This window comes from Bactrocera dorsalis, chromosome 3, assembly GCF_023373825.1.
Source record: "Bactrocera dorsalis isolate Fly_Bdor chromosome 3, ASM2337382v1, whole genome shotgun sequence".
Taxonomy (NCBI): Eukaryota; Metazoa; Arthropoda; class Insecta; order Diptera; family Tephritidae; genus Bactrocera; species Bactrocera dorsalis.
The window spans coordinates 21,768,684-21,784,600 of NC_064305.1; the positions used below are offsets into that span (position 1 = coordinate 21,768,684).

General features: G+C 33.6%; 1 protein-coding gene across 1 annotated transcript in view; it reads right to left on the minus strand.

The window, feature by feature from the left end:
* Positions 1-14,596, minus strand: part of LOC105224528 (protein sine oculis) — a 67,893-nt gene extending 53,297 nt beyond the window's left edge. The window contains exon 1 of the mRNA XM_011202636.4: positions 13,502-14,596. The gene's annotated coding sequence lies outside the window, so the exon portion shown is untranslated. The remainder of the gene's footprint in view (positions 1-13,501) is intronic.
* Between the last annotated feature and the right edge of the window lie 1,321 nt (positions 14,597-15,917).

Consider the following 15,917-nt stretch of genomic DNA (forward strand, 5'->3'; position numbering starts at 1 on the left):
AAGCGTTTAATATCGGTAAATGTGCATACCTACGCATTCATCTATTACAGAGTACAAATATTTATAGTACTTACGTCCAATGAAAGGCAAATAAAGTTAAGTGCTCGTCTAAATTTGCAAACACAACTAACCAAGTGCATTAAAAGTTATATTTATATCAATGATGCACTTAAAAATTGCTCAAAATTATTCTACAATTATTTTTTTTGTTCTTTTTTGTAAATTTACTTTATTTATCCATTTAATTGACATATTGCCGAACATTTGTAACTGAGGTATTCTTAATGCTTTATTTATTTCTTTATGTTCTAGTTGCGCAACATTTTATTCCAAACTTTATTTCGAAAAAGCTTAATTGACTTATTAAACTGTTCCCAGTGGTCCAAAACCTGCATTTTTCATGAAATTCGTGTTCGAAATTCGTGATACAAAAATAAATATTTTAATAAAGCACTGCCGTTAGAGATAGAAATTTCCATTTATTGAGAAGAAAATCAGATCTCATAGGGAAGGATTCGCTATTTATGGAGAAGTGATTCCTATTTGGAAACATGTATCCAAGGGCCTTTGTTCTGCGCCTACAGAATGCTGTGCAGTCAATTAGCAGGTGTTCTGGAGTTTCAGACGAAAAGTCTCAGAACCGGCAATTCGCACAAGAAGCTACGCCTTTGTTATATAATATAAGTGCTTCTTGAGGTTACAATGGCCACTGTCGAAGGCGACAAGTAGCCTGAGTTTTTCACTTTGAGATGTTGATTACAGGTTGTAAGCACCCATTCACAACTTAACATGTCGCATGCCTAGGAGTTGTTGCCAATGCTTCTCCGTACCGACTGCTTCATCCCTGCGGAGCATCTCCTTAATGATGTGGGGAACAACCGCAATGAAAGGTTTCGGTTCTACCATGTGGGTGGCTGCTCAATACAAGCTCATTAGCCAGTTCATTCCCGGCTATACACACAGAAAATTTCCTATCGTTCCGGTGAATATTTTAGAAGTTACACGCGAATTTGAAAAGGCATTTCAGAGAGCTTGGAAGTACAATGCCAAACTTTAAACGCGTTTTTCTCAAGAAGGTGTTTTCAAAGTCGTGGACCAACATTACTCGGGAACGGCTTAGTATTAGTATGAAATTTCAACATGAGCTTCTTAAATATACCGATAAATATTTTTTATAAACAATTTAAGACGAAGTTTTGGCCAAAAATCGATTTTTTTTAAGAAACCCCCACTATGCCAACAAATTTTATTTTGTTATTCTTTCGAGTTGCTTTACTAGACTTAGCATTTATTTCCACAAAGTCTGTTTTTTTTAATTTTAGGGTATTCAGTTCAGAGATACAGTGTTCACCGCAAAACGTCTTTTTTGAGAGGAGCTCCCTTATATCAGCTGTAGTTCCTTTTCAAATAAAAATTTTTATACCCTGAACAGGGTCACGAAGTTTGAAACACCCAGAAGGAAGCGTCGGAGACCCTCTAAAGTATATATATAAATGATCAGTGTGTTAGGCTGAGTCGATTTGGCCATGTCCGTCTGTCTCTCTGTATATATACGAGCTAGTCCCTCAGTTTTTAAGATATCGTTTTGAAATTTTGCAAAAGTCATTTTCTCTTCAAGAAGCTGCTCATTTGTCGCAACTGCCAATATCGGATCACTATAACATATAGCTGCCATACAAACTGAATGATCGGAATCAAGTTCTTGTATGGAAAACTTCCTCATTTGACGATATATCTTCACGAAATTTGGTATAGATTATTTGCTAAAGCAACAATGTAATCTTCGAAGAAATTGTTTAGATCGGCTTACCATAGCATATAGCTGCCATACAAACGAAAGATCGGAATCAAAGCTTGTATGGAAAACTTTCGCATTTGGTGGTATCTTCACAAAAGTTGACATGGATTACTGCTTAAAGTAATATATAATCTCTAAAAATTGTTCAGATTGGATTACTACTATAGCATATATGTAGCTGCAATACAAACTGAACACATATCGCTCATTTGCTGCAACGTCGTCATAACTCAAAAAACGTGATTTTTGAGTTAATAATGCAGAATTGTTCGTTATATCATACTTCACATTGAGTGAAAAATTCATATGAACACCTCTTCAGCAAATGAGCGATATGTAGTTATTAAAAGAAATGCACCTGTGAAGGGTATATTAGCTTTCGTGCAGCCAAAGTTAACGTTTCCTCTTGTTTACTAATACTAAGTCTTAAAATAAAGTTAAATGATACCATAATATATGTACAAATTTTTTATTTTTTTTGGAAATTTCGGCCTTAAAATATATACAGATATATGTATAACCCCTTAAAACAAAAGTCAATTGAATTTTTTTACTTATTTTTACATGTTTTTAATATGTTTTTATATAGTTTTTTCGCAGTGTCTCTTTAAATTTTTAATACATTTTTCTATAAAAATTTAAATTTTTAGTAAAACCATTCCAGAGCTATTGATATTGCATCCGCCATTCAAGCCAAGCTTTAATTACTTATTTATTTGTCCCAGGCAGAAAAGCAGACATTAATTTAATCCAATTTAAGCTAAATTTTACTACAAAACATGCGCAAATTTGAAAATAAAAACAACATTTAAAATACTGTACTAAAAGCCAACTGGTAGTAGAGGCTAACTGGAAGCCAACAGTGTCTAAATTAATACTTTGCAATAATAATAAAAATGCAAATTAAAAGAAAATACTTGAAAAAAGAAACAAACATATTTAGAGCAACAATAACAACCATAGCAAAACGAGCGACGAGATGACATTAAAACAGAGTAAATAATTGCATTTCAAAGCAAATGTTAATGCACTACAGTCTACCAGTGCACACACATTTACACATGCAGTCACACGGCCACACAGTCGCACAGTCTCTCAGTTGGTTGGCCATATGCGGCGCAATATAATTCATTGCAACAGCTAAATTTGAATTTGAATGCTGAATGAAATTTCTGCAATTACGAATTTCACAAAAATTAAGTCATTAATTTACAAAAACAAACAGCAGCAGCCAGTCGGAGTGGAAGTGTGTGTGTGTGTGTGTGCGCTTAATCGCTTGTGTCACAGTGAGCGATGGAAAGTCGCTACGCGTCGCACCAACAGCAAACATAAGTAACCAAATAAAGAACAACAGCAATAACAACACACTACATTTGCTTATAAATGCAACAACATTTTGCTGCATTCACATTTTAGTGCAACAACAACACGCATCGGCGCGCCGTCGTCGTCTGCTCTTTTGCTTGCCAGCGACGCATGTAATGCTGTCAGCAACAAACATTTTTCAATTCTCACCAAGCAAAGTGCAAGGCACAACAAACCTATATTGTGCTTTCCACTTACATCTGTACATACATACCTACTTATATGTATGTGTAAATTTTCCTGTTATTTGCTGAGGGCTCTTTTGTTTCCTTCAAGTGGCGTAGAAAAATTTGCACCGCCATGAAGACATGAGTTAAGTTAATTAAAGTTTTTTGCATGTCATTTGTATGTTGCTACTTTTAATAAATTTTCTTATGGCAAACATTTCTATGTTTATGAATGAATTGAGTCAAATGTTGGGTTATAAAACATTTTTTTACATTACTTGTTTGGCGTTTTTTATAGTTGCTTTATGAAATGAGCTGCAAATAGCTTTGTGGTTGGTATTTCAAAAAGATGGCCTTTTGTACAAAGATCCTAAAATGGTTATGTTTTGAATTAAAAGGCATAAGAAAATAACGGTAAAACAAGCGGTAGCTTTGTTTTATATTTACTTAAGGAGTTCTATGGGTTTCCTCGGCTAAAAACAGCGATTTTCCAACAAACAACACACGATTAACAAAGAAATTCTAAATATTTCGGAAAATTATTTTAAACTCGGCCACTGCGACGCAATTTCCGGTGATCCTTCGGAAAAATGATGCGCCCGCGTTGGGAGGATACGTCTTCACAGGATCATTTAAAGTGAAAAAAAACATGATTTAGTTAAAAACTTGGACGAAGGAAAAAAACTGAGAATTGGATTTTTAGCAGAAAATTTTCCAAAAAAAAAAATAAAATTTCAGTGAAACTTGTTGTTGTTTTTTTAAATAATTGTAATCCTTCGTCGAAGTTTTTAAGAATTTTATCTTAAAGACCTGTTTAAATTTCATGGAGATCGGTTGAGTAGTTCTCGAGAAATCTTGTCAACCGACTTCAAAACACAGTTTCAAGAAAAACGCGTTTAAAGACGGCATAGCCTAGCTAGCCTTGAGACCACAAATTATCAAAGCTGTATTTCCGAAACTATCACTTGAAATTTTAAGGCAATAAAAAAATTTATTTTTTGAAACCCGTAAACCCATGTAACTCCAGAATTTGCATAGTCTATTTCAAGAACGTTGGATAATCTCATACTCAAAACTTTTGTAGTTATAAAATAAAATTTTCAATTTTTAAATTTAATTTTAAAAATTTAATTATCAATTTTTAATTTCGATTTTGAAATTTTTAGTTTTTAATTCTGATTTTGAAAATTTAGTTTTCTATTTTTAATTCCGATTATGAAAAATAAAATTTTCAATTTTCAATTCTGATTTTTAATAGTTAAACTTTAACTTTAATTCGAATTTGAAAAATTAAGTTTTCAGTTTTTAATTCTGATTTTGAAAACTTAGTTTTCTTTTTTTAATTCCGATCATGAAAAATAAAATTTTCAATTTTCAATTCTGATTTTTAAAAGTTAAACTTTCAGTTTTAATTCGATTTTGAAAAATTAAATTTTCAGTTTTCAATTTTATTTTGACGAATTAAATGTTCAATTTTTAATTCTGATTATGAAAAATTAAATTTTCAATTTTTTAATTATAATTTTGAAAATTAATTTTAAATTCTTAATTTCGATTTTGAAAAATTAAGGTTTCAGTTTTTATTTCTGATTTTGACAAATTAAAGTTCCAGTATTCGGAATGAAATTTCTAATTTTTCAATCAATTTGTGATTAAAAAGTTATTATTTATCATATTATTTAAATTATTTTTAATTCAGATGTACGGTATAACAAAGTAAACAGCAATCAATACAAATGTTAATTCAATTATTTATTCCATATAAATTGCATATATGTACATACATACGTACATACATATGCACATAACATATCAATTTTATCCAATAAAAAATCGCTTTGGCACACAGTACTTTCTCAAACGAATGACTTAATGCCATTGGGTGCCATACTTGATACATATGTATGTATGTATGTACATACACACATTGATATATGTAAATATGGACAGTTAGTGAATGCTTTAATGTGCACTATGAAGCATCAAATCACATACACATATGTATGTACATATGAACATATTTTGAGGTACATATGGAAAAGTGCATAAACATTATTTTCGCATTCGACGATGCGAGAATTCTTATAAATTTTTTTCACACACTTCCTCTGATAAATTTGACATCAAATGCTGTTTCGCGTAATTTGTGCGTTGCTGCTCCGTTTGGTGTATGTGTATACATACGTACATATTTACATATGCATATATGTATGCATATCTGATCATAAACACTCGTACATGCGTGAGAATAATGAATGACATAACTGTGAATTTATTAATGAAATGCAGAAAATATGAAAACATCCATAACAACGCTAACAGAGCAAAGGAAGACGATGAGGACGGCGAAGAAGATACATATAGAAATAGCACATAAATTAAAACAACAACATTTATGGCTATGACTGCGCCGCAACAGCAGCTGGTGGGCGGCAAATTGTTATTGCTGCTGCTGCTGTTATTGCTACTACCGACAACTACAACAACGCACATGTATGTAACTACTGCGGTCGATAAACATGATCGCTTATGATCTACGGTCCGTTGTGGGCACAGTGCGCCGAGTGTGTTGCTTCTGCTACATTTGTAAGCGATAGCTAGCTGCTGTGAAATAGAGAGGCTTTGCGTTGGCAAGAAGTTTTACGAGCACAGCAGCGCAGTCGTGCGGTCCAGTTGAGTTCGGAAATAGTCGTATAAGTACATAATGCAAAAGAAATGTCAAAGCAGCTGCTTAAGTGGCCGAAAGATCGCACGTCAGCACACGCGTAGCTGCATGCGCGCGGTGTTGCCACTTTAGACAAAGACGTCGAGGATATTAAATTTGGTTTTGCATTAAAACTAGCCACTTTCATGGCAATTAATTGAAATTTATGACAGCCAAGTTGGACTAGCAACGACAGGCCAAGAGCCACTGGGAGCCACCGTTGGCAACTGCTGTCGTTGCTTCTATGCAAAAGGAGGGCTTCCACTTGTGTTTGTTGTTGTTATTACAGCTTTTATTTTTGTTGTTCGTTGGCAGACAAGCCACCCGCACACGCATATATTATCGACCGCTCATGTGCCTGCACACATACATACATACTTACATATCTGCTGTGCTACCAAAATAGATAAATTGCTCGTTGTCCCACTGTATATTTTTAGCTGATTCGAACAGTTGTTTTTGCCTTTTATAATATTAGAAATATGTTTATTTTAATTGTATTAAATTATAGTTTTTCACGTCACAGCCGCGCGCTTCTAGCGTTTAATATACTCAGAAAAGTGTGTGTGGTTTTGACAGCGGAAAGCGAAAATATCTGCAATGGTTTAAAATAGCCAGGATGAGGAGAGATAAATGCTGATAATAATAGGTTTGTACTAAATATTTTTCAAAATTAAGTTTTACATTTTGTTTAATTTAAATTTATACAGAATTGGCCGCTGTTCGCTAGTGATTATATGATATATAGGTTTTATGTGACCAGAATAAATAAAAAAATTTAGAACCCACTAAAAGTATTAAGTCCTCCGAATAATTTACACAAATAAGAACGTTTCCCAAACAAAATCTTCAACTTTATCAGTCAGTTGTATGACGGCTCTATGATATAGTAATCCGATATAGATAGGTTCCAAGAAATGAGCAGCTTCTTGGCGAGAGAAAGATGTAAGCAGAATTTCAAATCGATATCTCAAAACCGAATAGAATTGATAACTTGTTGTTAAGTGAAAATCACAATAGATGTGAGATAAGTAGTATCCCCACTTCGAAGATTGAAAAATGTATCTACACTTCTTTGAAGAGCTTAGCTGTTATTTTGAGGCTTTTGATACAAATCGAAAACACTTTTCGAAACATGTAATACTTGGAGTTTTACACAGTATGATCTGACTATAAATAAGAAAGAAATACAGGATCTATACGATTTTTAAACAATCATAGAGAGATCTTGAAACGCATTAGTAAACATTTTCTCTCAAACCGATGTTATTGGTATTAAAAACTTTTAACTTCCTTCATGTGACTTTGACAAAATTTTTTAACAATTTTCGAGTAGCTTAAAGAGTAAGAGATGGCTTGGATAATATCATATATGAATTTATTTATAACTACTCTAAAAGATCACATAAAATATTTGGTATTTGTGTCAAAACAAATATTTAATGAGTAATCCGAATTTCCACTTGGTATGAACCCTGGTCCAGTTAACCTATTATTCGTTTAATGAATTTCTTTTTTTGACGGTTGTCTTATCTCGCATTCTCCGTAAGGGATATTTGTTTTTGAAAAACAGTAAAAAGTTATAAGAGAACAAGCGCGACTAACAAAATTACTTAACCACGGCTTTTAAGATAGATTTGTGACAATAAGGTACCCGGAAATTGTAAATATGCCAAATATTTAATTATTCATCAAAATATATTTTGTAATGCTCTTACGCCAAAGATTTTTCCAGTCCTCAAAACACTTTTCATAAGCTCTTTTGGTCTTCAGGTCCTTCAGCGAATTTTATTTTATCTCTGCGATCGACTGAAAACTGGTTCCACGGAGCGGCAATTTTAGTTTGAGGAACAAGAAAAAATCCCACGGAGCCAAATCTGGTGAATACGGTGGTTGATCGATGGTATTCATTGCGTTTTCGGCTTTAAATTCGGCTACAATAGTGTCGACGCGATCATGCATTATCATCGTGTAAAATCCATGAACTGTTCCACAATTTCGGCCATTTTCGAGGGATGTTCTCGCGCAAACGCCTAAGTATGGCCAAATAGAACTCTTTATTGACTGTCTGTCCCTCCTGAACAAATTCATGATTTACCAAACAACGAATATCGAAAAAACAATGAGCATCATCTTAATTTTTGTGCTGCTTTGGCGTGGTTTTTGGTTTCGGCTTGTTTTTTAACTCCATTCTGATGATTGTTATCTTGTTTGCATACCATAAATAAATATACACGATTAAGCATGTCCAGAGAGCCCTGTTTTCGGTACTCTTTTTGGAAAAAAATCGGCTTTATCGCGACAAGTCGAGCAAGAACCCCATATCCTTCACTTTTTTAATATTTTCATCATTTGAAGAGGTCGTCCAGAACGAGGCCTGTCTTCACCGATCTCTCGGCCGTTTTTGAAGACTTTGTACCACTCTTAGGCTTGTTTTTTTAGGGAACTTTTTTGTCACAATTTACATTTTCCATTACTCTATACTATATTTCATTACCATAACTCTACAAGACGATTTCGTACACAGTCTTTATTTCAACTTTATCGTTAATAATAAGAAGAAATTTGACAAATCGCTTGCCTGGAAGTTTTCCACGTTCTTGTAAAAGGAGTTTGTACCAGTCTATGACAGATGTTAAACGATTCCGCTGACCAATAAATTGAACGCGTCAAATTGAACTTGGAACGATTTCAATGACAGTTTTTGTGGACCAGAGAAAAAACGTGTCAAATAATCAATATGACTCATAGAAGTTCCAATTACCTGAACAACTATTTCAAAATTATTGCTTATTCTAAAATATCACTAGAACTAGAAAAATTACTGTAGCGTAGCAAGATATATCTGGTGAAAAACGGGTTTCCGGAAGCTATTTGATTATTTACTTTAAATAGAGAAGCCAATTCTTTACTGTATTCAAACGCCAGACAAAATTAATAAGGTGTTATAATGATACAATAGCAGATCATAAAATATACCAAATAACTTCGATTGAATATTTACTAACACATACAGATATGCTAAAAATATCACAATATCTTTAAGCAAGAATTTTAAAAGAGTCTTGTTATGGTTTTTGTTATTGCTTTGTTACACAAATTCTCGCAAATCAAGTGATAAAAATCAATTAATAAATTTTCGAACAACTAAGGCGATGCAGATAAACAAACAAGTAAATCAACAATGAGCAGCGAATAAAGCCGCAAATTAACACATACAGAACCGGAAAGAAAGAATGATAAGCAACAACAAAAAGCGCAACAAAGCTGCACCATTTTAACACTTCTGCAACAACATATTCGAATATCCGATAAAAATATCAAATTTATGGCTGCTGAGCTTATGATTTCTTTGATTTCTCACTGCACATCTTACACACATACATATGTATGTACAAACAAAAGTATGTATGTATGTGTGAATGTAAATTTTCATGATCATGATTAAATAAGGAGCGCTATATTAAACGTTTTATTGATTAGCCACCGCAGAAAGTGAATAATTCGAAATTTCGAAAATATAAGTATTTATTGTTGCGTTTTTTAAATTTAGCAGCAAGATATTTCAAAATTTCAAAACCTACAAAATTTATAGACAAAATGTGATGAGTTGGAGATGTGCCTACATAGTGAATAAAAAAAATGAAAAAAAAAACAAAAACACGAAAAACAAAAGAACGCAGTGATGCGTAGGGGGCGTATTGGTTGGAGGAAAATATTGAGCAGAAATCGTCACTTAACACATTTTTATTATTTTTTCTTTGTTAACAGCGGAAAAGTGTACGCCACAAACTACTGGCAAGTTTTCCTATGTGCCGTTAGTGTTATAGCATTTTTGTTTGTATGTGTTTGCACCAGGTGTGTGCTTTGCTTCTTTCAACTTTGAAATATTATACTTATGAGTTTTTCTTAAAATAGCAAGTATATAGTAATTTTTTAAGTGCCTGGTAAATGTTTAAAATGTTTCGGTTCGTGCAGTGAAAAATTGTATCCAATAATGCGCGAGGTACTAGTCAATATTTAATTTTTTTTCTTGGCATAGACATAAAGTACTTAAATTCACGTTGTTATTTGTTTTTATTTTATTTTATTATTATGATTATAGTCTTTTTAAATTCGAAAAGTGAGTCAGATAAATCAAATGTGCAGGAATGGAAATAAAATCATGACATATTTGAACCCATCGTTCGTTTAGTTCAAAATTTCAACAGTAAGGGTCTAAACTGCCTCGAAAAGCGAATCGGAATATTAAATTTAACTGAAGACAGGAAAAAAGAATTGCAACTGTCCCATTTAGTATTTTTACTAAGTATATATGTAATGCCAAGTATGACTAGTAATTGAAGCTAGATTGAGAAGTTTTAAACGCTTAGTGTATGGAGGTATGGACATATTCCAATTTATGTACATAGGTCTAACCAAAGTTGTAAAAAGTGTTTTAGTATCATCCGGATTTTTAAATTCTTTAACGTTTAACAAAACTAAGAAGACCTTTTGCTTTCAAGGCTATGGTATCAATATGAAGAATAAAATTAAGCTTATATCCTTAGAACTTCCTATCTACAAAATTAAAAACTTGCTATAGTATATAATCTTGTATTATATAAGGAGAGATGTGCACAAATCCACGAGAAAAGCACACTGTCTTACATTTGTTGAGATTCAAAATTGAATGGCAATTCATTTCTATCACACCAAGCAACCAAATTATTCAACAGACATCTTTCATCCATGGAAGCATATAATTTAAAAAGCTTTACATTGTCGGCATATAATAAAATTTTTGAGAATTATATGATACAAGGTTAATAAATAACAACCACAAAATCGGTCCAAGATGTCTACGTTGCGGAGCTTCTAGAGAGGCTTTAATTGCATATGAAACAGTATCCTCAAATATCACTCGTTGTATGCTATTATGAAGATAAGAAGATACGCATTGAGGAAATATTGGTTGAAAGCCCAGCAGATACAGTTTATGTACGAGAGTCGAGATATTTACTTTAGAGTAGATTTGCCTCTTCGAAATCCATGCTGAGAAGAAGCCTATTTTTCAGTAAGCATGAAAATATAATATCTGAAGAGTAATTAAAATATGCTTTTAACTTATTTAAATTAAGTAAGGCGTCTACCTCAGAAATAACTGGAGCAGCAATTGAATTATTCAGACAGAGCGCGTGCTGATAGGAAAAAAATGTTTCCTCATTCTCTGTCCAAACCTAAATAACATTTTATAAGTTCTCATAAATCGTGAAAGCATTAAATGTGATACTGTTGATACTTTTCAAAGAAATAATTGAAGAATGTTTCTGCTTTTAGAAACTAAAATTTCTAATTTTAACCTAGTCTTTCCATCGCATAAAAAATTTCGTTATTATTAAAAAAGTCAAGGTTGCCTCTCGGCAAAACAAAGCCGAACGGTGTGAGATCTGTTGGATCCCAGGATGAGGAAATACACCATGTTTTTTAAGGTTATGAACTTAATGTGACTTAATCTCTTGGAATGATGACAAAGAACGAGTGCCAAACTCTCTCATTAATTGTTATACTCCCTCTACTAATAAAGACCGAGTTCTATAAGTTACTCATCATCCCCGTTGTTGTTGTTGTAGCGGCAGAACTCTGTTCCCACGACAGCCGGGTCTACATAACCGGAACGGACCCGGATTTTTATCCGGCCAAGGACTGTCAACTCGGCAGAATTCTGCCGCTACAACTCATCATCCCCTTCCTGCTATATGATGCAGAGACATGAACATTGACAACATTTTATGAGTTGGAGTTACGATTTTTTGAGAGAAAGGTTCTGCGGAAGATTTATGGTCCTTTGCGCATTTCAGCGGATTAAGAGACAGCGGTTGCACTGGCTAGGTCACACTCCGGCACTGAGAATATTCGACGCATTACCTGTCGGTGGAATCAAAGGAACAGGAAGACCTTCCTCCGTTGGAAAGATCAGGTGGAGAAGGACTTGGATTCACTTGGAATCTCCAATTTTCGAAAAGGAAGAATGACTGGCGCGCTGTTATAAACTCAGTTACGCCAAAAAAGACGAAGAAGAATAGGGTATATTAAGTTTGCCATGAAGTTTGTAACAACCATAAGGAAACGTTGGAGACCCTAAAAAATTTATATATAAATGATCAGCGTGATGAACGGAGTAGATTTAGCCATGTCCCTTTGTCTGTACATACCCAAACTCATTCTTAGCTTTTGAGATATCTTTCTGAAATCTTGTAAATGTCCTTTTTTTCTACAAGAAGCTGCTCATTTATTGAAACCGCGGATATTGGACTAATATATAGCAGTCTTACAAACTAAACGACTGAAGTCTTTGCATTGAAAGCTTTTATATTTGTATGGGTACCTTTACGAAATTTGGCATGCAATTTTAGGAAAGATGTTGCTAACACCTGTGTAAAATTTCATGAAGATCGGTTGAGTAGTTCTCGAGAAATCTTACCAACCGACTTCTAAAATACACTTTCAAGAAAAACGCATTCAAAACGGCGTACTTATCCTAGCTATATAGCTACGAGCGCACATGTTCTCAAGGCTGTATCTCCGAAACTATTACGCGGATATACTTGAAAATTTAGGACAATATAGAGGTGTTGTAGTATTTCATAAGACAATAACCGCTTAAGCTCTTAGCTATTGGAAAAATATTGTTTTACAGGTTGTTTTATTTCATAATATACATACATACATATACATACATATGCATGTAGTACAGCCCATATTCATATGTACATATCGAATGCTGCAGAATTGTTCGTTGTACCGTGTAAGGTTGTAGTCAGTTGAAAACTTTAAACGCGTTTTCTGGAAAATCGATTTTTTTCACTTATGCCGGTCTTGCAGCAAATGAGCGATATCGCCAACTAAAATGCAAAGCAACGTATCATCAAAAAATTCGAAAATCACTGTCAGATATCATATTAACCAAAATATAACCACTTTATAACCAAAACTCAAATTTTGTTTCAATATGTGTCGTTTCTATTATATCGTTTTTCCTTCCCTATATTTTTCCTTCGATATACTATATCTATGTTTATAAATGTATATGGTACTTTTGAAGAAACCGAGATTTTTGCAGTTGTACTACCGACGGCAAAATTAAAGAAAATGAAGTTGGAAACCTATAATCTTAGTACGAAAGCTAAACATTTAGCAAGTTTACAAATTTATTAAAAGCAATATTTGTAGAAAATAAGTGCATTGATAACAAAGTAAAACTGTTTCCTTTAATTTTCCTTGATCTTCACAGAAATTATACATTATTACAATTTCATATTAAGTATTTTTCGGGTAGACCTCCGTAAGTGCTGCTAAATTTATATTTACATATATTAATTATAAATGCTCTTTTTTCTTCTATTTTATTTTTTTTAATACATGCAGATATGTATTGCATACAAAATGCATAAGTCAATAATTAATTTTTTAATATTATATACAAACCTTTGCTTTTTCTCATATGAATTTAATCCGTTAAAGTTTCTTTTTACTATTTCTGTTTGATTTCCAGATTTCGCTAACGCGCGTAGTTCCGACACAAAATTGCACTTTTTCCAGTTTTTTTTTGTATAATCTTTTAGCGAACAGTCCATATATTCAGTATTTGCTTTGTCACTTGTATTTTGCCAGGTTTAATTCACACTTTTTTGCACCAGCAACGTGATTCTGCCAATTTAGATATTTTCAGCTATTAGTCACAGCACGTGTTTTCCAATGCCAACAAGTAGTAAATTACACAAAAAAATGTCGAGCAATTGTCGCTGTAGCTGCCGAATATAAAACAAAAGCAGCCAACATTCCTTTATTCCCGCAAATTTATTCGATTCGCGCCACACACTTGAAGCATACGTTAAGATACATTTAATTAATTGCAGCGCAGAAAACGTTTAGCAATTTCGTCAATAACAATGCCAACAAATCAGCGCTAGACGTCACAGATTGCTGCTGATGCAGAGCGTAAACAGCCGTGCAGCAGCAAGAAGAATAGTGAAATGTACTCAAATCGCGCGGAAAAGCTGCGAGACGCGCAACAGTCAAAAGCAAAAAACAACAAAATTATAATAAAACAACAACAGCAAGTAATTAAAGTAGATATTTCGTAGATCGCTTGAAATAATAAAGTTTCAGTGTCTTCGTTGCGCCTTTTGGTGAGTCTACCGTTTGGCGTATCCTTTTTTGTTTTTAATCCTTTTTATATTTTTTATTTACATTTTCTATTTCAACACTAAACGACACTTCGCAATTCGTATACGTCCGTTTTGTAATTTGCCACCGACGGTGTATGGATATCGCACGCGCATGTAGCGTATCCTCCGAACGATTGTATGCAAACGAAACGTCCGTCACGCTGAAACGTTATAACACACGACGAACGAACCACACGCCAACACGGAGTACGAAAAACTGAATTCGTCGAATGTATCTGCTGGTTGTCTGTTGTCTGTATCCCACAACTGGTGCGAGTATCGCACATCCGCCAGCTACTCTGTGCTGCTCCGCAACTAATGAGTGCGCTCGGCGCTCCCCGTGCGTTTGTTGTTTGTGTATTGTTAGCTCTGGTTGCCGTTGACGTTTGCGCCACTCAACACTCAACCGCTCACATGGTGACGGTGGCTGTTGCAGATGATGGTGGCGATAGGGATATTGTTTTAGTTGCTCGCTGCAATTTTCAATTTTATTTTTATTTTTGTTTTCATGATTTGTGTTGCTCATATTTTAGCTGGTTGTTGCATTTGTCTGCTTTGTAACTGAATCGGAATTCGATACGATCGCAACGAACACATACACACACCACTAATGCGACTTGGCCATATTTTGTAAACAACTTGTATGTGTGTTGCTGTCTCTTTTCAACGACTGCCAACTGGTGATCTGCCGTTGTACACAGGGTTTTAGCAAATGTGCCTGAAAAGGAGAGCAGACGAAGCAGCACACCCACTTTTTGCTTATTTATTTATATATTTCTATTGTGTAAGTCAGTGGCTTTCAAAGTATATTGTTTGCAATGAGAGAAAATGTGGCTCTCTTTAGAATAAGTTGCATTTGAAGAGAAATAAAAAATACAGTGATGGTTAATACTATATGAGTATGGATTTTCAAATTGGAGGATGGTAGTAATATCGTGTTACAATTGCATAAAAAAAGGATATTAGAAAAGCTTTGATTATATTTCGAATGGTTTTGAAATATACCATTTATACAACTTAAGGCTTATATACAGTTAGATTTTCCAAAAAATCGATTTTTTAAATTTTATTTTCTTTATGTACACATATGTATGTATTTAAGAATACACACAGAAAATTCCATCGTTCCGGTGAATATTTTTGAAGTTTCACGCAAATTTGAAGAGGCGTTTCAGAGTGCTTGGAAGTGCATTCCAAACTTTAAACGCGTTTTTCTCAAAATGGTGTTTTCAAAGTCGGTGACCAACATTACTAGAAAACGGCTAATCCTTGTATTCTCAAATTTTATCACGAGCTTTTTGGTCAAAAATCGTTGTTTTGTCAAAAAATTTTATTTTGCCTGTCCCTTCGATTAATTACTAGATTTAACATTACTTTAACCAAATTTTTTGTTTTTTAAATTTCAGAGAATCGTGTTCAGAGATTTAGTGGTCACGCAAAAAGTCTTTTTTGAGAAGAGTTCCCGGATATCAGCTGTAGTTCCTTTCCAAATAAATATTTTTATTAATATTAAGTCTTAAAATACAGTTAAAAGATACTGTAATATGTGTACAACTTTTGGTTGAGTAAATTTAAAAGTTTTCTCAGAAAAAATTCTGCAAAATTCGCCTTTTCGGCCTTTCAACAGTATATAACCCCTTAATTCATCAATAGCGAGGTTTATGTACAGATAT